The sequence below is a fragment of the Scyliorhinus canicula genome, chromosome 11 (genome assembly GCF_902713615.1).
Source record: "Scyliorhinus canicula chromosome 11, sScyCan1.1, whole genome shotgun sequence".
NCBI lineage: Eukaryota > Metazoa > Chordata > Chondrichthyes > Carcharhiniformes > Scyliorhinidae > Scyliorhinus > Scyliorhinus canicula.
In genome coordinates this window covers 21,792,008-21,817,581 of record NC_052156.1, presented here as the reverse complement: position 1 = coordinate 21,817,581, position 25,574 = coordinate 21,792,008, and the positions used below count along the sequence as shown (strand labels likewise).

Genomic DNA, 25,574 nt, shown 5'->3' with positions numbered 1-25,574 from the left:
AAGGCATGTAAACATCCTGCACTTTAAATCTTTAAGAATATGTTTGAAGAAATAATTGCTTGTTATTTAATTCTATTTGTTGATGACATGAAGGTTCCAATTACTTAGCTATGCAACCAGCTGCGGGAGCAGGGAGTGATTGCCATGGGAAGGTCATGGCAATTAAACTCTGGTACCTTTGTTTGTGGGGTTCAGTTGTGGGAAGTGAGTAGGGGGTGGAGTCCATCATTCAAAGGCTCAAAGACACTTAGCCAGGTCAAGGGACCTGGCATTGGGAAGGGATTGGGCTCGAAAGCTATGCCTTTGCTCTTGCTACCAATCCGAGGCCTCGGGGTGGGGGGGTGGTATCATACTGTCAACGGACACCACCTACTAGGTGACACTTTTGAGTACAGAAGAGCTGCTGGACTCTGTTTGTGAACAAGAAGGCCATTGTTGAATGCATTACTGCAGTGAGCTGCCCGCAATTTCATTTTATATCTGCCGTGCACAATAATAATTATGAATATTGGAAAATAGAATTCATAATGAAAAGCTCAAATTTTACACATTTCAAATCAACTGCAGTTGACAATCAGGAACCTTCCAAAACAGAGGTGAAAAATAAAGGTTCAGGAACAGACATCAAGTACAATAATGTAAAGCAGATCAACATCACACCAGACAAAGGCCCCCATGGCCCCTGAACCCTCACCACGATAGTTTTACACCAAGCCGGGCTTCCCTCACATTATGTAATCCAGTGGCACAATTATCTCAAGCAATTCATTGTCAAGAAGACTGTGACCTGGCAGACATCAAAGGGCTAAGCAATGTACTCAGGCGTACAGCAATATTCACCAGGCGCACATGTCCTAGCAAGTGCTAGAGGCTCGGTGCTTGTTTACCAATGTACCTTAATGGGTGTCTATAAGTACTGAACAACCAGATTATCCATCTTCACATTGCTGTCCTTCTAACTACACGAGTTTTCAACAGGTTCTAATGCAAGCAGTCAATACTGGACGCTAGTTTTCCATGTACTGTACATAATTCAAACATCCATCGTCTACACTGCTCCAAGGAATAAAAACTTTGTTTAGCAGCTCTTGGCACCTGAGACACAGCTGTAAAAATACAGGCCCGATCCAGGGACATTCCAGAGTTATAGTTGTGTTGTGGCCAACATCTTATGAAACATTTTCTGGACAATTCAATAAAGTATAAAACAATATCTCAACAAAACACAGACTGATAACATAAATTTTTGTCAGAACGACAGCACTGTGAATGATAAATTACTGCAGTTCAATAATGTTGGGCAATTGTTATGCACAAAAACAAGACAAATTCAGAGTTGCATAGCGCAGGATGACTGTGAAATGTATGCACATGATAAACTCTGCCGAACTTTCCCCAGGCACCAGCCCGAAGTAGAGGTTCCTCTACTAATCCAGAACTCAAACTAAACGTCCACTTCTCTCTCTCTCTCTCAGGGCTAATAGCCAGACTGTCCCAGCCATCGACACAATGAAATCTTAACACAGCACGCAGACCACCCTTTTCATCGAATTCAAACTGTGGGTAAAAAAAGCATGGATCATTTCATTCCTTTAACTTTGGTCAGTTCCTATTGAAAACAAGACAGGATTAAAGGGTTACATGCTGACCAAGGACTGGGGCTTTGCAATATTTCCAATTCCATCCAATCTCCTCTAACCTTATTGCCACCGCCCTTTGAACCTTATTGGGCGCAATTCTCCGGAAAAATGTCTAAGTGTGGTAGTGAGCAGGAATTGCTGTGAACTTCCCGGCGCTCAGCCCAGTGAGGCCGGCAACACTATTCAACATTAATAGGTCCACTGAATGAGGTCTCATAGGCTCCTCGTCCTAAATGATGGCTTGCCAGGTGATTCGCCAGGAGCGCGCTCACCAGCCCCTGCTAACAGCGTTGAGCAGCACTTAAGCTGCACTTGGCAGCTATTGCCAGCCAATTCGCAACAATGGCGCCCAGGAGACCAGCCCCAAGATTCGGGGACGCTGATCTGGGGAGGCTCCAGGAAACGGTGGAGGCCAGGAGGGATGTCCTCTTTCCCCAGGATTCCCGGAGGGTGAGCCACGAAGCAGCCAGTGCTGCCTGGGATGAGGAGGCGGCAGCAGTCAGCTTGGGCAGCCCATAACGTCTGGGACTCCTCCAATCGGCTATGGATCTGCTGGAGTGATGCTGACATCTCCCTCTGAAGGTCCCGGCCATTCCCTATCATCTCGATCAGCTCCGGGTAACCCTGTTCCAGAGACTCAGCATCAAGCTGGGACCCAGCTGGGTCCTGGGATCCAGCAGGTCCGGGTTGGCATTTAGCGCCCCCTTCTCCCGGTCGGTGCCTATAGGGTCCTGGGGTCCACCTTGGGGCGGAGGGGCAGCTGATTCAAGCCACGATTGCCCCTGCATCATCTGGCCCTATTAGACCTGGCGGTTCCCCATGGCCTGTACCACGGTGTTGACGCCCTCGGCGATGCCCCTCAGTGATTGGGCCATGCTCTGCAGTGTCTCGGCAATGCCAACCTGCGACTGGGGCAAGCTCTGCAGCGTCTCGCCCATTCCATCTGACAGCGGGACATGTCCCACAGAACCTCGTCAAGGTCGGCCTGTTACTGGGTGATATCCCCCAGCGAGGCAGATACACTGCCAAGAGTCTCAACCATGGCTGTCACCGACTGCGCGATACCTTGGACACCTTCACTCATGGTGCCGATGTTGTGCACCAGGCTTTCCACTGCGGTCGCCACCCTAGCACTGTTGGCCTCGGTGTCATTCACTGCCGGCTACAGCTCCATCATAGAACATAGAACATAGAACAGTACAGCACAGAACAGGCCCTTCGGCCCTCAATGTTGTGCCGAGCCATGATCACCCTACTCAAACCCACGTATCCACCCTATACCCTTAACCCAACAACCCCCCCTTAACCTTACTTTTATTAGGACACTACGGGCAATTTAGCATGGCCAATCCACCTAACCCGCACATCTTTGGACTGTGGGAGGAAACCGGAGCACCCGGAGGAAACCCACGCACACAGGGGGAGGACGTGCATCCTTGTGCAAAATCAGTAGGAAGCCTCTGTCACTTTCTCCACAATGCATCTCCAAATGCAGGTGATGGGTGTGAGCGAGCACTCAGCGGACAGGCAAGGGTCAGACTATGGCATAGATTGAGGAGCGCCAGTACTCCGCTCTCTGTGGGTTATCATCATCCCTCTGCCCTCGACACTAACCCGTTGACAGTGCCAACACAGTCCCAGCATCCTTTAGTGACGTGCCATATATACTGGGAGGGTGGGATATGGGGGTGGTGGGTGGGTAAGGATGCGATGACAGACCAGGCCAGGTCCTAGGTGAAGCGGGCAGGTTTGAGGGCCTCCCTGGACCTCCGGGCTTGCCGGACCCTCGCCGCTGCCGTCTGTCCTGCAGCCTCCGGCTGGGCCTCAGGTTTCTCCCCGGCCTCAGCCTTTCCTGGTCAAGCACCTCCTCATCTTCCTCGTCCCTCTCGTCCCCCTCTTCCTCGGAGGTGGCCACACATCTATCATCACCAACCTCCAGCACGTCGCCCCGCTGCTGTGCCAGGTTGTGGAGGACACAGCAGACCACAAAAAAGCGGGCGACCCGTGCACCACTGAGCAGTCGAGGCATCGGAACTGTATCTTGAGGAGTCCATGCACCACTCAATGACAGCCCGGGTGGCAGCATGAGCCTCGTTATACCGGGTCTCTGCTTCGGTCTCTGGCCTCCGTACTGGCATCATTAGCTAGGGCCTCAGCGGATACCCCTTATCCCCCAGGGAGTGGAACCCCTTTCTGTTAACATAGGGCACCCCCAGATGGCCCGGTGAGCGCAGGGCAACATGCGTGGCATCTATGAACCCCTGGACCTGGGGCATCCCGGTGATGGCAGAGAAACCTGCAGCCCGGGCACCTTGCTGGGCTTGGTCCATATCAAACATGACGTAGTCTTCCACCCGGGCAGACAAGGCATTTGTGAGCTGCCGGATGCACCTGTGGGCTGTGACCTGTGAGATACTACACAGGTCCCCGCTCAATCCTTGGAATGACCCCATGGCAGAAACGTTCAGGGCTGCAGTGACCTAGACAGTCACCGGGATCGGATGTCATCCTCCTCTATGTGGTGCCAAGTCCGTGGTTGTCTCTCACCCATGCTTCCATCCGACTCCACTCCGATCTCACACACTTCTTTCCACATCCAGTTTCCTCCAGTGTTTGGCCCTTTGTTCCATTCTCCCTCAGATACATTCTGCTGCATTTCCTTTTTTCACTCCCTCAGTTCTTCTCAAATCCTCTGTGTATGTGCCTCGGGCTTCCGTTCCTTCCATTTGTCCTGACTCCCCTCCATCTGACTGCCACTCCCTTCATATTGCTATTGTCAATCACCACTGAAACACTTATGGGAATGTACAGGCGGGCAAGTGAGAAAAACATTCATAGAGTTGTACAGCAAGGAAATAAGCCCATTGGCCCATCGTGTCTGCGCCGACCATCAAGCACCTAACTATTCTAATCCCATTTTCCAGCACTTGGTCCGTAGCGTTGTATGCAATGGCATTTCAACTGCTCACCTAAATACTACTTGGAAAGGTTGTGAACGTTCCTGCCTCTAGCACCTTTTCCAGCACTGAGTTCAGGATTCCAACCACCCTCTGGGTTAAAAGGTTTCCCCTCACATCTCCACCAAACCTCCTGCCCATTACCTTAAATCTCAGATTCAACAGAACCTGGGATAGATATCTGGCCCCGGGGATTTATCCTCCTTTAGGCCCGTTAAAACTGTTAATACCTCCTTCCCTCAATGTTAATTCATTCAAGTAAATCACAATGCGCCTCCCTGATTTCTATGCATACATTATCCTTCTCCCCAATGAACACAGATGCAACGTACTCATTTATGGCCTCATATATCCAGTTCCACACACAAAGTACCACATTGATCCCTAATAAACTCTATCTTACCCTGGTCAACCTCCTGCCCTTAACATACTTATAAAAACCTTTGGATTTTCCTTTAGTTTACCCACCAGCGCTTTTTCATGCCCCCTCTTTGGTCATCTAATTTCTTTCTTAAGTAACCTCCTACACATTCTACATTGCTCTAGAGCTTCCGCTGTTTGGAGTACTTGGTGTCTTCCAAAAGCCTCCCTTTTTCCCCCCTTACCCAAACCTATGCCTTGACATCCAAGGTACCCGGGACTTATTGGTCCCACCCTTCACTATCAGATAGCACAGTGGTTAGCACTGTAGCTTCACAGTGCCAGGGTCCCAAGTTCGATTCCCAGCTGGGTCACTGTCTGTGCGGAGTCTGCACGTTCTCCCCGTGTCTGCGTCATACACGTCAGGCTCCTTGCACTGAAATAAATGCAGTTAAGCCTACCAATCCTCCCATGTGCCTTATCACACCCCTGTCTGCTCTGCCCACTTGCCTGGTTTATCCTCTATATTTGATTCCATCTTCTCCCCCCACTGTTACTGTTACTGTTTATTTTGCAAATTAGTTTTAGAGAAACCCTTTTCTTCGTCATTCGACCAGGTATCTATCATTTCAGCCAAGTGGAACAACCCGGGGAGAAAACACAATCCAAATCTTAGGAAAATCTTTTTGGTCAGTAATAAACACAGAAGAGTCGCTCATACAATCATTAAGCATCAGGGGCTAAATTACTGCATCGCTTCATCGACCAGCCTATTACTCCAGTCACTCGAATGGGGCTCGGAGCAGTTTAACAGACCTGGATCTTCGGCCAGACTTCAGACGCAGCTTTGAGATTTTTGCACACCATGAGTGATGTAAAGCTACTCTAAAAACAACCACCATTGACGCATGAGCCTTGCTCATCCGACTGAAAGTGCAATGAAATGAACATTAGCAGTGTGTCATTCTCCATAGGGTCACGATGGAACAAACATCAAGTCGCAAAATAAAAATGTAGCCTTGCAGGACTTCATTAATTTTGGAACTACTGCACGATGCGATTGAGAAACGTTATGTGACAGATGGCAGCAAGCACTAAACATAGATTTTATAAATAGTTATAGGTAGGTGGAAAACTCTCCAGTGGCTGAATTATTACAAACTCTCTGGTGTGTCTGTCTGCTCACCCAAAAAAAAAAAAACTTACTGGCATACTGGGAAGTAATTCTGACTAAGAGGGCCCTATAGATGCTGCTCAAATGAGTTTCATATTTCATAAGTTCCAAGTATTATGCCAAATAATCACACCAGGGATCAATATTGGAGATGGGCACATTCCGGAGGGGACCGAGGGTCTCGCAGTATTTGATTGGTGTCTCATTGTCTCGGAGCATTAGTCCAGGGAGCTCTGCAGATGGGCGTTCTGTGAAAACATGGGTACGTCTTAGGACCTGGAGTTGCCTGGGGAGAGGACCTGCAATCTAGGAATTGTTCTGGGATCAAGAAGCAATAGAAATGCAGGCTTTGGGTGCAGTGAAAATGAGTCCTGAAATCTGTGTGTGTGTGTGTGTGTTGGGGGGGGGGGGGGGGGGGGGGGGGGGCAGAAACAAGGGGACCAAACTGCTTTTGGACTCTTTCGAACATTAGCTCCCTCCTAGCCTCATTCCTGCCGATAAGCTTCATTCCCAAGCCTGTCCGCACACCTTTGTGACACCAGATATGGTTCTCCCGTCACTATTTTCAGCCAATTTACCTCTTTATGTTGCTACCTTAAAGCATTCAAAGATGGTATTTTATCTTTTGCATCTGAAGTTTGGTGGGCATATACAAAACACAGGTCGGAGGTCTACATTTTGCTGATGTGCCACTCTTGCTCGCACCTGGGGCACAAAAGCAAACTCCCTAACCTTTAATGAATTATTAGTAGGTTATTATTATAAAAATGCCAGCAGAGGCCCAATTCTAGGAATCCCCCTGTCTCCAGAACCCAGCCTCTGCTTTTTGTTGCAGGGGCGTATGAGTGTGAGTTACTAATTGCACGCCTGTGGTTCATGCAGGCAGCTGCCCATATATTTGATTTTGGTGAAGTAGGTGTCTGAAACCTAAGCATGTGGATTTGCTTTGATAGCCTGAGTACTTATTTGGACAGCTAAGGTACTCCTTTCGATATGGTCCTAGGATACCTTTGGTATCCATAATAATTAGTAATTATTAGTAATTATTATTCGTTACTTTCCAGGTTTTTGCATGTAAGCAGTAGAGATTTTTATTGAAGTGAATACACAGCTAAACTAGCAGGCTGTCTAAAATCAATCTATCTTGTTCGCAGAAGATCAAAGAAACCAAGATCACAACAGCTGCTGATCAGAGGCACTATCTGAGCATAACCAAAAACAAGATTTCAAAAAGCATGCGTCTGAGAATTCAAATCTCCAGTTTCTTTCAAAGTCGTCTGGAAAGAACAAAAGAAACTCTCTCGTTCTCGCAGGTTGCAACCTTTCACCTTTCCAAACTTGTTGAAACATGGATTACATACCAGGCAAGCTCAGGGTACAGAGATGCAACTAAATACTCTCTGCAATTGTTGAATATAGCCAAAGCCTTAGTTATTAAGCTGCTGCCTTGAAATGAGAAGTTTTAATAAAGACAAAAAAAGCCAATTCATTGCGAACATTTGACTGTTATTGTGAAATATTTTCCTTTTATTTTGCTTACTTTAGACACTTGGACTTTCACCCCCGGATGTCAGGGCTGGCACTTTGGTGAAGTTATTGGGGAAAAAAATTATCAAAACAAAATGCAGCTTCCCCCCCCCCCTCCCCCCGCCCTCCCCACCCACAACCCTCATCCATTTCTCATCCATGCAAACCCATGCCAACTGATGCCTCCCACTCACTCTCTGCAGCCACTCATACCCTCCATGCTAACATATGCCCGTCAACCCACACATTCTGATTCATAACACCATGCCACCTAATACCTCTCTACCCCAACTCCCATTAGCCCCACTGGCAAGCTTTTCCCCCACTCATCCCCATGGTCCTTTATAGCCCATATTCCAACTGATAATAGCTCACGCTCTCCAGCGTCCATTATCCTTTTCCCTTGCTCTCCGCCATGCCAACTCACCTCCATGGGAAAATCATGGGAAAATCTCAGGAGCCATGGTGACATAAAATAAAGTTGTGTTTGTTGATGAAGATGACAAAAAACATTCAAAAATCAGAATTTATTTTCTATAACTATTTAGAAGCTGTCAATCAATTTGCTCATTTAACAGGCACCTCACTGTTAATTTTAGGTTGGGAAATCAATCATGCAGCACAAATCCTATAATGATAGTCCTCAGGCTTATATCAATGGGGCCTCACGGTAGCATGGTGGTTAGCATCAATGCTTCACAGCTCCAGGGTCCCAGGTTCGATTCCCGGCTGGGTCACTGTCTGTGTGGAGTCTGCACGTCCTCCCCGTGTGTGCGTGGGTTTCCTCCGGGTGCTCCGGTTTCCTCCCACAGTCCAAAGATGTGCGGGTTAGGTGGATTGGCCATGCTAAATTGCCCGTAGTGTAAGGTTAATGGGGGGGATTGTTGGGTTACGGGTATGTGGGTTTAAGTAGGGTGATCATTGCTCGGCACAACATCGAGGGCCGAAGGGCCTGTTCTGTGCTGTACTGTTCTATGTTCTAAGAAATAGGCAGCGTGAAATAGCATGCACTAATTTTTTTTAAATTCTGTTTTTTTTAATTTAAAGCCCAGCATAGTTAAATCCCTTGACAGATTTGACAGTTCCAATAAGTTCCAACAGTCCTTTGACAGTCCCAAAGACTTTGTGCATTAAAACAAAATGCACAATCATGTCTACTTTTAGCCATCCCAAAGGGCACCTGTACCTCTCCCAAAGGTATCCTAGGACTATATCGAAAGGAGTACCTTAGCTGTCCAAATAAGTACTCAGGCTATCAAAGCAAATCCACATGCTTAGGTTTCAGACACCTACTTCACCAAAATCAAATATATGGGCAGCTGCCTGCATGAACCACAGGCGTGCAATTAGTAACTCACGCTCATACGCCCCTGCAACAAAAAGCAGGGGCTGGGTTCTGGAGAAAGGGGGATTCCTAGAATTGGGCCTCTGCTGGCATTTTTATACAGATGAGGGGCCTCTCTGAGGCTGTGCAAAAATGAAAGGCCGAGAAACTTAGTTGATCGGCAAAAAATGCCAAATGAAAATGTTTTCAGAAAACATTTTCAGTGATTTGATTGGTTCATACCACTAAAGTCTATTGTTCTCATCACATTTTTCCTCATTAGATGTTTACATATAGGTTTCACATTTAAATGTTAACACAAGTAGTGGTGCATAGAATTTTACAGAATGTCTGTCACTGAAACAGGCTATCCAGCCCAACATGTCCATGCCAGTGTTTCTGTTCCACATTGGCCTCCTCCAATCTCTCCCCTCTCAGCATAATCTGCAGGAAGTATTGTCTTTTGAAGAAAATGTGCACCGTACACAAGATTTATTTTAGTGCTATATAGATAAATGTCGTGTCAGGAAGTTGAGAAGAGGAACTCAATGTGAATGTGAGGACTTCCCTATAAGAAAAACAGTGGCCAAAAGTAAAAGAGACAAATGACAAGACAATAAACATTTGAATCGGCACACTGCTCCAGAGGTTTTCTAAAGTCTGAAGCAAGCAATCCCGACTAACCAGGAGCATCATAACTAGAATGGGGAGGTGGTGGTGGTGTAGTGATAATATCAGCGAACTAGTAACCTAAAGGGCTTTGGGACCATGGGAACTTAAATTCTATGAATAAATCTGGAATTGAAAGCTAGTCTCAGTAAAGGCCATTTACTTTAGGGAAGTCCCTAAAAAAGGAAGGAAATCTGCCATCCTTACTTGGTCTGGTCTACATGTGACTCCAGACAACCAACCACTCAGTTCAAATGCAATTGGGGTTTGTCAACAAATGCTCGTTTTTCCAGTGACACCCATATCTTATGAAGAATAAAGAAAATCAACAAATGTGACATATGAATCACCAGGTGAACACTGTCCAACCTTATCGATTGGCACTTGCCCTAAAATGTAACAAAGTTGTGCATGCAAAAGCTCAGCTAATTACAAATTGTTGAATTCCAGGGTTCCCAGGGACTTTGCAGCAGGCCAGGCTGATCTATATCATTTGCAAAACGTTACAAAGCTTCTCCAGAATCCAGCCTCTGATTGGACAAGCTGGAAACAGCATGGATCTCAAGGAGTGGCATGGGGAGCCAGGCCTCAGCGAGATGTGAGAGAGTCCAATGTGACAATCCAACAACACTCTTCCCATGTGAACTAAAGGAGCAGCAACACTCCTCCTATTAAAAATGCCAAAAAGGTATGACCCAAGTACATTTTAAATAAGAGAACTTTGATTATAGTAAATATATACATGTCAGAAATAGAAGTCTCCTATAACTTAGTTAAAAACAAATTTAAAAAAAATAATCTTTATTGTCACAGTAGGCTTACATTAACACTGCAATGAAGTTACTGTGAAAAGCCCCTAGTCGCCACACTCCAGTGCATGTTTGGGTTCTCAGAATTCTCAGCTGGTATGGGAATTGAACTCTTGCTGCTGGCCTTCTTTTGCATCACAAACCAGTGTCTAGCCCACTGAGCTAAACAAGCAGTACGATGCTGGAATCTGAAACAAAAACAGAAAATACTGGACAATCTCAGCAGGTCTGGTAACCTCGGTGGAGAGAAAAGGGAGCGAACGTTTCATTCTGATGACTCGAAATGTTAGCTCCCTTTTCTCTCTACAGATGCTGTCAGACCCGCTGAGATTGCCCAGTATGTTCTGTTGTTGTCCCATGAATTAGTTTCTGATTAAAACATTTTTAATGAAAAATAAAATGGGTTTAAGGGGTATGGGGAACAGGTGGAGAGGTGGATGTGAGACCAGGAAGAGATCAGCCACGATCTTATTGAATGGCAGAGCAGGTTCAAAGGGCTGAATTGCCTACTTCTGATCCTATGTTCCTATGTATTTTATAGGTTTGTACTAATTGCATGAAACTAATCATTTTTTTTGTGGTTTAGCTCTTCAGATTAATAAGAATGTTTCTCAGGGGTTCCTTCAGTACTGTTGGGAGGTACAGCTGGGAAGGTTTACGAAACCCTGAATTAACTTACTTAAGATCCCCTTGTCCCTCTCGCAGATGTAATAAAGGCCACCCCACTACGTGGGATCAAATGACCTAATAAGAGGATTTTATATAAATATAATAGAGAACTTTGGATCCCATGTACAATGCTTGGATTCCAAATAAAATTCCAAACACTCTCACTAACATTATTGACCCTGAAATATGCCAGTGCTATCGTCCTATCTAATTCTAATCTATGCATAAAAGGGAAGTGGCAAAAGGTTGAAATAAACAGCCACGATAGTCAGACAAAAATAGACTGTAACCTGAAGAGTCGTTTTTCAGTTTGCTTGAGAGACGAAGGCAAATTCTCCCAACAGTTGGAACATCATGTCACTATAGCAACACATTATTTGGATCACAGCTTCCATTGTGTTTCTCAAAAGTGTTTCATTGAAAGAAATATCCCAGAAACAGGTTCTACACGTCCCTTATTCTCGGTTATTTAATATGTCCTATTTCTTTCTAAAGACAATAATGAGTTATCTGTGAAAGGAAGCAACTACCCTCTCAAACAGGGGGCTGGCATCTGATTAAGACGAAAACTGTGACTGCATGTACAGCTACAAACTAAAGAGCTGTCACAAGGAATATTCAGCAATTCCACCAGCATCTGCCAATAGAAAAGATGGGTTGAATTCTCCGTGGTAGATGTTTGGCGATGCCAAGCACGGGCCTATCATAAGCCAATTGACCGATGCCAAGTTCCAACATTTCCCTCAGACTGTCATTTTCCAATGATTCCTCAACACTGGAATGTGGAAAACATGACAATTCTTTTTTTGGCATCGACTCCCAGCATGCTCATGCAGCTCCACTGAAAGCAACACGCCATGCGACATGTTGTGCGGGCAGCTGGCGACCACCTGTAAGAAATCTGAGGTCTCACTCCGAAATATTCCTCCGAAGTTAATCGCATCAACCAGGACAGCCTGTGACTTTCAGGGCAACAGAGCCACAGGGAGCCCGGCACAAAGAAAACACGACTACAGATTTATGTTTCGTTAAGAGAGCAGAAGGTGGTGAGGGAGACTTCTCAAATCGAGCTGAAAGGCTTCTTTGGGGCAAATTTTAGAAGTGAAATAAGTGTTTACATTTTTTTTCTTGTGTTGCCACACGAAGAACATGATGGCGGAGTTTATAAACTAGTATCGTTTCAGCTGTAGCTGTGAAACCCATGCACACAATTACAGCCATCGACTGATTCTGTTTAATACCAGGATCTGCAACTTGCAGATCTTATGATGTGTGAACATTTAATTATCTAGCTGGTCACATGATCTCCAAGCTGCCACAGCCTATTCAAACTATATAGCCAAACGGTTTCCTGAGTAACTCTGATGCAAACAAATGTTGTGAAAAATAAGGCTACTTTAAAAAATATCAGCTATCAGAGAGCCTTATCTTTTTTTGCCAGATGTTAAACATCTGCTGACAATATTTCAGCCAGAGGCAACGTAGCAGTCTGGACACCCCAGGTTCAAGAAAAGGCCACAATTCTAATGACAGCCTGCTATTGCAGGCTGGACAGAGGCCACTGGAAAGAGAGAAAAGGCGAGAGATCTGTCCGTTCTACCAAACGCAACAAATATTGCTGAGTATCAATTGAAAGATCCAGTGTGAGGGGGAAAATTCATCTAACTTCTTTAAAAGCCAAATGTTGCAACTGAGGGGAAGGATGGAGGGGTTCTACAATTCATTATGCACTTTTGAGAATTGGATCACATCGAACATTAAGGGGATTGGGGGCTGGGAGGGTTGGGGGGGGGGGGGGGATAGGGACTGTATGTGTTAATGGTGACTATGGGTGATTCCTGATTCTTCTTTGTCATTTGTTTATGTTAACATGCGGGCTAATGTTTGGGGTTTGGTGGGAGGATGAGATTGTTGTTATTGATAAGGGGATTGACATTACATGCGTTACTCTTATTATTTATTGTTGGGTGTAAATTTGGGAGAAAATGGGGAAAAAGGAGGAGAATAAAATATTTTTTTAAAAAGCCAAATGTTGTAGCTCCCAGCATCGTTTCCTTGTTTCTTGCATGGTTAGCTTACTGCATCTTGGAAATTTCTTCTGTGCTCTCTCCAATACGTTCACATCCTTCTGATAATGCGGCACCAGGAATTGTACGCAATATTCCAGCTGAGGTCTAACGAGTAGCTTGTGTAAGTTTATCATAACCTCTTTGTTCTTGTCCTTTGTGCCCCTATTAATATATCCTAAAATACTAATTTATTAATTGCTTTCTCCACCTATCCTGCCATCATTAATGATCTATGCACATATACATCCCTCTGCTCCTGCATCACTTATTTTATTTTGTCTCTCTATGTTCTTGCTACCAAAATGTATCACCTCACTTCTCCACATTGAACTTCATCTGCCACATATCTGCCCACTCGACCAACTTGTCTATGTCCATTTGAAATTTTTCACTGTCCTCCTCACAGTTTACAACACTTCCATGTTTAGTGTCATCCGCAAACTTTGTAATTGTTCCCTGCACCCAGGAACCAGATCATTAATATGTCTCCAGAAAAGAAAGGGTCCCGGTATTTACCCTCTGGGGAACACCACTACAAACCTTCTTCCAAACTGAAAAATATCCGACTCTGATTCCTATGATTCAGTCAATTTTGTATCCAAGTTGCTGCTACTCCTTTTATTCCATGAATTGTAACTTTTTCCACAAGTCTGCTGTGTATCAAATGCTATCTGAAAGTCCAAGTACACCATGTCAACCCTCTTCTGTTACCTTTTCAAAAAGCCCCAGCAAGTTAGTTGAATACAATTTCCCCTTTAGAAATCCATTCTGGATCTTCCGAATCAACCTCCATTTTCCATTTGATCACTAATTCTATTCCAAATAGTCATTTCTAGAAGCCTACCCACTACGGATGTTAAAGTGACTGGCCTGTAATAGCCAGGGCTATCCTTACAACGCTTTTTGAACAAGGGCGCAACATTTACAATTGTTCTTTCCCACCAGGTTCTTGTATTACTTTTTTTCAAGTTCACACTTTCTCCTCAATCCCACACAAATGTCTTTGGAATTCCTCTTGGAAGGCAACGATTGCCAGCCAACCTGTGGTACCTTATCCAAGTGGTTAGATGCAAGCTTGGAGAGTGAATAGGTAAGACAGTCAGACGGTAAACATCACAAACCAAATAGAAACCTGTTCCAACCCAATATTGACACAAGCACAATCAGCTGGGGGCCATTGTACATTTGAGCCTGCACAGAAGACTATTTGCACTATAACAGGCATTAGAAATGTGGGAGGTTAATTAGACTAACAGAGAACTGGAAATTAAAATAAAATGACAGACTAGTCACAAGACTAGCAGATGTCTAGAGGAATAATGAGGTGCGACTTGAACAGGAACAAGATTAGCAGGAATCTAGAGACATTGAGGAGCATATGATCATATCGGAAACATTGTTTGCCAGAGATCAGTGGGGCTATTCAAAGGCATGGAATCTGAGAGGCAGAATCCACAGAGGGGAATATCAAAGGCAAAACATTATAACTGCTGAAATAAAAATGAAATGAAATGAAAATCGCTTCTTGTCACAAGTAGGCTTCAAATGAAGTTACTGTGAAAAGCCCGTAGTCTCCACATTCCGATTCCTGTTCGGGGAGGCTGGTACGGGAATTGAACTGTGCTGCTGGCCTGCCTTGGTTTGCTTTAAAAGCCAGGTATTTAGCCCCGTGCTAGTACCCTCATTGGGGAAGAGAGGCTAATTCACCATCCAACAGTCAGACAGGTGAGTTCCATCTATAATCCAAGCCATGGATGCTTGTTCCATCTAACATTTAGAGCCATGGCAGATTGCAAATATTCTCCTCCGAAAGACACAGCTTTGTGGCTTTGCTGAACTAGGAAGAGACAGTCTGGCGGACCTGTCAGCTAAGCGGCATTGTGTGGTAACCTTTAACTGGATTTGACATACTTAGAGTTACTAACATTGGATGTTGCTTGGGAAAAGAGGAAGCTCAGTTCACGGAACGTGACTGGGTATATTTTGGAAACAAGAAGTGGCACAGTGTATACTAGTCCTTTTTTTTAAAACTTGGTAAATATTCTTTATGAATTGTTGGCACAACGACTGGACTGGTTCCTCACTGGGTCGTACATGGTCCCTCGCATTATTCCAACCAAAAATGCACCACAAAGAACCAGTGTTTTAAGTTATCCTTTGCGGTTTTGAGACACTCTTGCAGGTAACATCAGTGGGGTTCTTAACACAGGATTGCAAACAAACAAAAGCACAACATATTACAGTAAATAACCCTCATCACTGTCTGAACGGAAGCCCCTAGGTTACTGTTGATAGTTATCATACTTTATCAACAGTGCAGCTGCAGTAACCACATCATTTCAAACATTCCTCCTGCTTCTTATCTGTTTTATACCTGCAGTATTTCTATCGCAGGGCGGGGGAATGGCATGTGCTTTAAAGAAGTGACAGTCTGATGGCTCATTAGCTGAGAATGCTCCAGGATAGGACTCTCCCTTCAGTACCTAGAAGCATTTAATTTTTGCAAAGTGTCACCATGTGGGGCACTGTAAAGTGCTTCCCTATAGCCACCATTCTTAGCAACTAAGGCACTTGAGTTACATCCCTAAGTAGTCATTTTAAATACTGTCCCTTTTTTTTACTGCTCACTCTTATCCAAGAAAGGCAATAGGGGGAACCCAGTGAATTATAGACAAGTTAACATCTGTTGTTGGGAAATTGCCAAATGCTTATGGTTAATGGCAGGATGGCTGAACACCTTGAAACTTTCAGCAGATCAGAAAGCCATCATGAATTTATAAAGAGTGGTCATGCCTGACTAAACTGAAGGATTTATGTTTAAGAAGAGGTGATTAAAGTAGTGGACTTGGAAATGTCCATGGTTGTTGCCTATGTGAATTTCCAGACAACATTTAAGAAAGTAGCGAAGAGTGCCTTATGAGCGAATGTTAAAGTTCATGAACTGAAAGCAAATTGTTAGGAGGAGGCAGAGTAGGGACAATGGGCCGGTATTCGAATCGGCAGGATGTGATTAGTGCGTTTCTACGAGGATTCATGCTGGGCCTCACTAATTCATTGCCAACTTAGATAATAGGAAAGCCACGTATCCAAATTTGTCAGTAAAACAAAGACAGGTGACATTGTAAGCAGCATAGATAGATAGCAAAACAAATCACAAAAAGATGTTGATAGATTACATGAATGGGAAAAACTATGAAAAATGACAGACTGTGTAGGTGATTGTTGGGAAGTATGTTTCCTGTGGTGTATATTTGCAGTAATCTGTTTCGATACATGTTTGCAATAAAATACATTGTAAAACGAACTGTGAGAAATGGATTAGTAAGGAGGGAACTATCAGGGCCTTGGTCCTGTTCAAGCCTTTTCAGGTCACTGGCTGTTTTTGAAGTGATGAAAAGTTAACAAAATAGGAGGTCCAAGGAGACCTGGGGATCCCGGTACACACCCATCCGGGGAGGCAGCAGCATAGTGGTATCGTCAGTGGATTAATAAACCAGAAACCCAGAGTAATGCTCTGGGGACCCAGGTTCAAATCCCGCCATAGCAGATGGTGAAATTTGAATTCAAATAAAAAATCTGGAATTAAAAGTCTAATGGTGACCATAAAAACCCATCTGGTTCACTAATGTCCTTTATGGAAGGAAATCTGCCGGCCTTACCTGGTGTGGACTGCATGTGTCTCCAGATCCACAGCAACGTGGTAGACTCTTAACTGCCCCCTCAAGGACAATTAGGGATGGGCAATAAATGCCTGCGACATCCGCATCCCATGAATCATATAATCATAGAATTTACAGTGCAGAAGGAGGCCATTCAGCCCATCGAGTCTGCACCGGCTCTTGGAAAGAGCACCCTACTTAAGACCACACCTCCATCCTATTCTCGTAACCCAGTAACCCCACCTAACCTTTTTTTGGACACTAAGGGCAATTTATCATGGCCAATCCACCTAACCTGCACATCTATGGCCTGTGGGAGGAAGCCAAGCATCCCGGAGAAAATCCACGCAGGCACGGGGAGTACATGCAGGCCCAAGCCAGGAATCAAACCTGGGACCTTAGAGCTGTGAAGCAACTGTGCTAACCACTATACTACTGTGCTGAAGAATTTTTTAAAAACATTAAATTGCCATCAACAGGACCAGGAAATATTCAAAGAGTTGAATGAAATACTGCTTTTATATCTAGAGGAATAGTTGGAAGTCATGCGTCAGGTACACAATGCCCTGTTTAGACAACACCTGGAACACTCTGAGCAATCCCTGGCACCACATTATAGACAAAATATATTGGCTTTGGAGGGAATACAGGGTAAATTTAATAGAATGATACCTGAACTTGAAATTAAGTTATGAAGACAGATTACATAAACTATATTGCATTGCCTGGAATGTCGATAGTTAAGGGATGATTTGATTGAAGTTTAAGATGTGAATGGGAGCAGATGCGGTAGCTTGGGATATAAACTCTATCTGCTGGCTGAGGGGAGGCATTGTCTCAATCAGAGGCAGACTTTGCAGGAGTGAAACATTTCTTCATGTAAAGGATGGCAGTGGAAGTTTGGAGCTCTTTTCCACAAACGACAAGTGATGACAGGTTAATTGTTAATTACAATACTAAGACTGATAGATTTTTAGTTCACCCAGGGATATGGGGAAAGGGGGAATCAGTTCAAAGTTCAGTAATGATCTTGCTGAATAGCGGAGCAGGTTTGAGGGGTTAAATAGTCTTCTATGGCTCTGTTCATAACTCTTGTAGCACAAGCTCAGACTCCTCTCCTCTGCCAGCACAGTCACCTTTGCTGACCTATAGGGATTCATCCCTCCATCCATCCTTCATTCTCTTCTCTTTAACATTATCGACACCATGAATAGGAATGGACCACTATCCACATGTATACTGATTGCATCTAACGCTACCTTTCCACTTCCTCCAATGATCCAAAAGATGTTGCCAATATTAGATGTATTGGATGCTGTGGTATGAAGAGGCAAGAGTTCAGCTCTTTTTTATCAACACACCTTTAATGGTTCAAACTCACTCTGCTCAGAACTCTACAGATCACCAGCTCCAGAGGTCACCTAAAGCCCCTTTACATATCAGTGTCAATCATTGAACACTTAACATAAATGAGACAATCATTGAACACTTAACATGAATGAGACAACTAATTGCAATGCCTCTTAACCCATTACTTAACAGTCTCCCCTTCCTTGGAGAAAAAAAACAATTAGGTGAAAACAAAATTTCAAGAAACTAAAATTTCAAGAAACATAGAACATAGAACAGTACAGCACAGAACAGGCCCTTCGGCCCTCAATGTTGTGCCGAGCCATGATCACCCTACTCAAACCCACGTATCCACCCTATACCCGTAACCCAACAACCCCCCCCTTAACCTTACTTTTATTAGGACACTACGGGCAATTTAGCATGGCCAATCCACCTAACCCGCACATCTTTGGACTGTGGGAGGAAACCGGAGCACCCGGAGGAAACCCACGCACACAGGGGGAGGACGTGCAGACTCCACACAGACAGTGACCCAGCCGGGAATCGAACCTGGGACCCTGGAGCTGTGAAGCATTTATGCTAACCACCATGCTACCCTGCTGCCCCCTAAAACACACAACTGATTCCCCTTTTTTTTTAGTAGGAAAAAAAACATTCACAGAAACAGGCGCCCTTCATTCACAATATCTAAATGTTTCTGTGAACTAGCCCCTCTTTTCGTAAAACAGTCTGATTGTTGATAGCTACTGTCAACCCATTTAATTTTTGTTATTTCCCCTCTGTCCAACATCTGCTTCAAACTTGAGATGTCTATCCGTAACCTCTTTTCATTGACACTTTTTGTAGAGTGCACATTTTCCCACAGGGATTTGTCAATGTGACAGTCAATAGGTATATTACCCAAATCCACTAATCCCAAAATTTCTGTCAATATCTGACTTATATAAAAGGCCATATCCACCGCTTCCACTAAGCTTAACGTCTCAGCAGCTAAAGTGCTTTTGACCACTCTCCTTATTTTCTTTGTTTCCCACACAAGAGGGCAACAATTACCATTGTTCCCCGAAAGGAAAATTATAAAACCTCCTGCGCTTGAAACTCCATCACATAAATTTGCATAGGACACACACTATAAACTATGAGTTTCAAATGCCTACGGTCACCTAAAACTGGGAACCTCAAAACACACTCCTGCATTTTTAGTTTGGCCAACACTTTATTCGCTCTTATTATGTCTTCCACTTTGGGATCATTCATTTTTGTACTCAACTCTAAGACATCAAAACTCACGTCCGGTCTAGTCTGTCTACCTAACCAGTTCAGTTGCCCAATTAAACTTCGCAGTTGTTCTTTTTCTATCTTCGAAACCATTGCGTCTTTTTGTGAAACCCGGCCATGACTAATTGCTATTGCGCTGATGCTTTCCAAATAAGATTGCTGACGTAAAGTTGCCCCTAACTTAGTCTGTCCGATTTCCAGTCCAATATATTTAAATGCACCGGAAGCCTGACTTCCAACCCTGAATTCTTTCCTCAAACCAGAGATTACAATAGCTTCAAAATCACTAGTCCCACCCCACAAAAAATCATCGACATGCATCATGAAGATGCCAGCAAGATTTCCTTTATAGTGCCAGTAAAACATTGCAGGATCTGCTTTCAACTGGCAACAGCCTAACTTTAACAAGACTGACCTCACCGAAAAGTATCGCACTCTAGATGCATCATTTAATCCATATACACATTTGTTCAACTTCCACAGTACCCCTTCTGTGTTAGCTGCTTCTTTAGGAGGACGGAGAAAAATTTCTCTCTGGAGCTGATGCCCCTGCAAAAAGGCAGCTTTTATATCTATAGATTTGCATTCCCATGCCTTTGTGGCTAATAGAGCCAAGAAGATCTTTAAAATAACCGTTCCTGCTGTAGGTGAATCTACCCTTAAGTCCTGATCGTCTAAGTTTTCTTCAAATCCCCTTGCCACAAGCCTGGCCTTTGCCTTATAAGTTCCATCTGGAAGAACCTTTTCTGTACAAATCCCTCTGTGGGATAGAGCTTTTTGTCCTCTATCCAGTACTTCTGTGTATACCCCAAATTCACTCCAACTATACAATTCTTGCTGTTTAGCATCTTTGATAACTTTTTCATCTAATTTATTTGAAGCTACCAAAATCTCACGTGCATGTGGGCTTCTACTTTTCTATTAGTATTTGTAGTCTTACTCCTGTTCCGAGATTTTGATAAACTACGTCCCCTCTCCTGCCTGGTATCTCGTTATGTACTGCTACTGCTTGATCTTTCTCTTCTGTAGCGGGATGTCCTTTCAATAGTTCTCGACCTTTTCCTGCGAACCTGTTCACTATCTGATGTACTATCTGAACTGGCACTACGTTTCTGTGCCCTCCATTTTTGAACTTCGTTTTCCCAATCCATTGTCTTAACTTCCTCCCCTGAATGCTGTACATTCAACCAATGTTTATACCTTCCGGTGGCCTTCCCTGCTCTACTAATAACAGTTGCATCCTTCCATTGACTAGACCCTTCAGGCAAGTATGTCACTTTTGTACCAACCTTTGGCAGTTGCCCTTTCGGAAAAATGGCCTGATCTAATTTATCAGAAGTGTCGTGTTCCTCTACAGAAACCCTGTCTATATCAGTTAACTGGTCCTCATAGTTCTGTAACACATGCGTACCAGATGACTCTGGTTCCTCGTCATGTCCGTCTGCTCTGTCTAAATTTGAAAATTTGTAATCGGTACCCATTATCCTTGATGAATGTACCCTAACAGTTTGATTACCATGTTGCTAAATAAATGTTTTTCCATCTATGCCTATGATCTTCCCTGGGCCTTTCCATTCATTAGAATTGTCTCTCTTATAGTATACCATGTCTCCTTGCTGAAAAACGGTATCTGATGGCCGTACATTATGTCTTAAAAGCTCTGCGAATTCTTTCAGAGACTTCTGCTTCCAAAAAAGCTTTTCTACTGCTATGTAACTCGTTTAAATGTTCAGCAAAACCTGAGCTAATTGTAGTCCCTTCCCAAGCTGTTGGCTGGTCATCCAAAATAGAGGGAATTTTAGGATTTCTACCAAACACTAATTTGTAAGGACTATAGCCCCCAACCATCTGCAATGAATTCTTTGCATGTACTGCCCATGCTAAAGCTGAATTTAGCGTGCAGTTTGGTCGATCTCCCAAAATTTTCCGAAGCATGTCATCGATAACAGCATGGTTTCTTTCGCAGACACTATTACTGAATGGACTTTCTGCAGTCGTGTTCATAACTCTGATATTCATGTTTTCACACATATCCCTAAACTCATCATTAGCAAATTCTCCCCTATTTTCCGTAAAGAATTTTGCTGGTGGACCCATTCCTGTCCCAATCCATTTTTCCACAATTTGATCCAGAATTACTCTCTTTTCTTTACTTTGTACAATCGTTGACTGACTAAATCTGGTTGCTAAATCTCCAAAATGCAAAATAAATATATTATTTGCTTTATCCCAGATCTTAAGGTCCATGCCACAATGTCATTAAAATCCCTTGCCAAAGGTAGGGTTACTATCGGTCGCGCTGGTGTCCTTCTGTACTTCCTACAAACTTCACAGCGATCACTAACCTATTCTATCAGTTTAGTATAGTCGTCATCCCTTACCCCTGCATCCTTTAATAAATTTTTCAGCCTCCGAGGAGACGGATGTGCAAATTGCCTATGCAGTTTTACTACAACAAGCTTTTTATCAGCTAAAGTCCCATTATCACATCCTTAACCACTCTACTTGAAATATTATTTGTCAATAATGGAATACAATAGTGTCCCGACTGTGTAAATTGTAAGTCCACCGTCTTTCCAAAAACTGTTGCCTTATCCTGTTCCATATCCAACTTCATGTGTGCTTTCTTCATCGACGGTCTGCTCAGAAGCAAAGGTATCTCACTTGATACAACATCCGTGCTAATTAAATGGTTCACTCCGGCAATATTGCAAGGGATCACCACTCTTTTCAGTGACTTCAGAGTATTATCATCCCCAAACCTGAAACTTGTGGAACTTTTAAATTCCTTAACCTTGTTACAATTTTCAGCATCCAAGGAGTCCAGATAACATTTTAACCAGTCAATCCCACACACAGTATATGTGCAGCCACTATCCAATACAGCACAGTTAAAGGATTCTGCAACCAACACCCTCATTACCGGCATAAAACAGCTTGTTAATAGGACAATGCCTTCTTTCTGATCAATATCTTTTTCCTCTTCTGACTCTTCCGTGTCATGTGTCGCTTCAAATACTCTATCATAACGAGTTGGACAGTTGAAAGCATAATGGTATTGAGAGTCACATCGAAAACATCGATTTATCATGCCCCGTGCATTTCTGGGGTTCATCCTCCTATTGTAGGTTCTAACTGGGTTTCTGTCTTCATAATTTTCTTATCTCGGTCTTCTTTTATAGCGTTGAGGCCTGTTCGTAGCCATACAATTTCGCCATCCTGTTAGTAGTGTATTTTCCATATTCTGCCTTTTAGCAGGCTGACCTATTTGGGTCATCAGAGCCATTGGAATCGAATGTTTCCCCAGAAACTTTTTTGAAAGCTGCTGTCATCTGTTCGAATAAGGTATCGTTATCCGTAAACTGAACTGTCAAAACCAGGAGCCTATCCATGTTACTCACTCTAGCACAGTCAAGTAATTCAAAGGCCAACACAGACTGTGGAAATTCCAGCCTGTGTTTCTGCAGCCTTTTATATAGTCTGCCAAATTCCATTATATAGTCTTCCATAGATAAATCCTCCATTTTCCGGAACTTATCAAAATCCAACCATGCTTCATACGCACTTAACAAGTCATCTTTCTGATAAATCTTGTCCATATAATGTAATAAAGTCGCCAGTCCTTCTTCTGAGTCTAACTCTTCCAACTCCAGCTCAGAAAGCACTTTGTATCGGATTTTACTGCCATATGGTAAAGAAAGAGCCAATGCCATACCTTGTTTTCTCTTTCCTAAAGCGTCACCTTAGTCCACATAACTACTGCACTTCTCCATTGGTCGTATGATTCCCTTTCAGAAAATAAGGGAGGATAATCATAACCAGCCATCTTCGTCCTGGGTTCAGCCATGTTTCCCTTTTTTTTCACTTCTTGGTTTGATCTGGAAAAATGGTATCTTTCAACCCTTCACATTTACACAGCAACCATCCTCTGCTACCATTGTTAGATGTATTGGATGCTGTGGTGTGAAGAGGCAAGAGTTCAGCTCCTTTTTCACCAACACACCTTTAATGGTTCAAACTCACTCTGCTCAGAACTCTACAGATCACCAGCTCCGGAGGCCACCTGAAGCCCCTTTACATATCAGTGTCAATCATTGAACACTTAACATAAATGAGACAACTAATTGCAATGTCTCTTAACCCATTACTTAACAGCCAAGGCCTGACCTACATCAAGATTTGGAAGCTAAATTTTCTATTGACAGAACCTAGGTCATTTTCTCCAACCTCAGAAATTTTGCCCACCCTCTTTATTTCTGTCCCCTCACTCGTACGGTCTCGGCCTATGCAGGTTCTCCAATAATCATCTTGAAGTTCAACTTGTCCAATACACTACTAACTGGCTTCCATGTTTCTGTTCTCCTTAAATTGGACCTTATTCAAAATGTCAAGAGTCCATATCGCCTCCCTCAAATGGTCTTGTCAGCCCTGCTCTCTCCAACCTTCATCAGCATTCCATGCTCTAGCCCTCAAATTCAAATTGCTCTGAAATTTCACCTTGCATCCTACTATTTAAGTGGCTTAATTCTTTCAAACACATTCTCCACTCTTCAACACCAGACAACTCTTTGTCCCTCACTCTGCCCACTCCATCCTCAGTCAATCCTTGTTCAGCGATTACACGGCCTAATATCTTCTGTCCACCTGCCTTCCTTCTTCCAAAACCTCCTCAGTTCTGTTCAGCAAAGTCCTCAGCCTCAAGCTGAATTACGCTTTTCATCTTTTCCCGATGTGTGCTCGCATAAAGAGTGCCAGAAAATGCAAGTGATGGTGCAGCCAATGCCAAATCTCAGGCCTCGTTAGGTGCTCAAAAATAAAGCCTGTTTGCCACATGACCACCCAGGACACTGTTTTCTCCTTAGTCGTTGCTTACTTCAACCCACACTTGTGGCTGATGTTGAGCACAAAAGCAGAATTATTTTTTCCCAGCTGCTCAATATTGGACTTCCAGCATATTTACATAATGTGGATTCACAGGAACCATGGTTCTGTCCTTTGTCCCTCGTCCATTCACCACATCGATACCAGAGCCTCAATCCTTCACCTCGATGCTCCAAAGTCCCATCACCTAATTTTGGCAATCACCTTTGCTGCGACATTCAATCCATTTCATTCATTCAACCTCATATGACGTGTGTATTTGTCATTTTTCCAGTTATACAACGAACCAGATTAACGGCTGCAATATCCTTCCATTCTCTAAAGCTTAGCAGCCATCCACCTGCACATTCCTCATTTCTTATTATTTATTAACTAGATTGTGAGAATTCGCTTAGTTAAACATTTATGATCATCTATTGATAACCATTCCATTCCCGTTCACATCACTCGTCTCTGAGAAATGCAGCTGTTTCGCTTCATGGCAATAAAATGATAAAATCATGAGAATTCCCTGAAAGTACATGCTCCACTGCGTTAGTGTTTGATCTGAAGATGGAGCAAGAATAAAGTTAACATACAAAATGGATTCAGTAAATGGCTACCATTCATGGGCTGGATCCAATAAAACTGCAGTTGCTAATCTTTTGAGCCACATCTGAGAGGATAAAAATAATGGAAAAGTAATTGTACAGGTAGAAGAAAACAGGAAGCCTTACCATGCAAATCAAAGCTTCATGTTTCAGAATCGGGTATCGGGCAGTCCATTGTGTTGACACACTGTATTTCCATGTCTGATTCCAGGTATGAAACTCATTTAGAACAAAGGGATGAAAGTTAGGTAAACAGACACTGAAACAGGCCTTTCAACTCGAGCACTGCATATCAGCATTTACCCCTGCATCCGGTAGCAGCACGGTAGCATTGTAGATAGCACAATTGCTTCACAGCTCCAGGGTCCCAGGTTCGATTCCGGCTTGGGTCCCTGTCTGTGTGGAGTCTGCACGTCCTCCCCGTGTGTGCGGGGGTTTCCTCCGGTTGCTCCGGTTTCCTCCCACAGTCCAAAGATGTGCAGGTTAGGTGGATTGGCCATGATAAATTGATCAGTGTCCAAAATTGCCCTTAGTGTTGGCTGGGGTTACTGGGTTATGGGGATAGGATGGAGGTGTTGACCTTGGTTAGGGTGCTCTTTCCAAGAGCCGGTGCAG

General features: G+C 43.8%; 1 protein-coding gene across 1 annotated transcript in view; it reads right to left on the bottom strand.

Annotated features, from left to right (window-relative positions):
* The window catches only part of LOC119973906 (calcium/calmodulin-dependent protein kinase type 1-like), a 247,640-nt gene that overhangs the window by 153,370 nt on the left and 68,696 nt on the right, over positions 1-25,574 (bottom strand). The gene's annotated exons all lie outside the window — the stretch shown is intronic.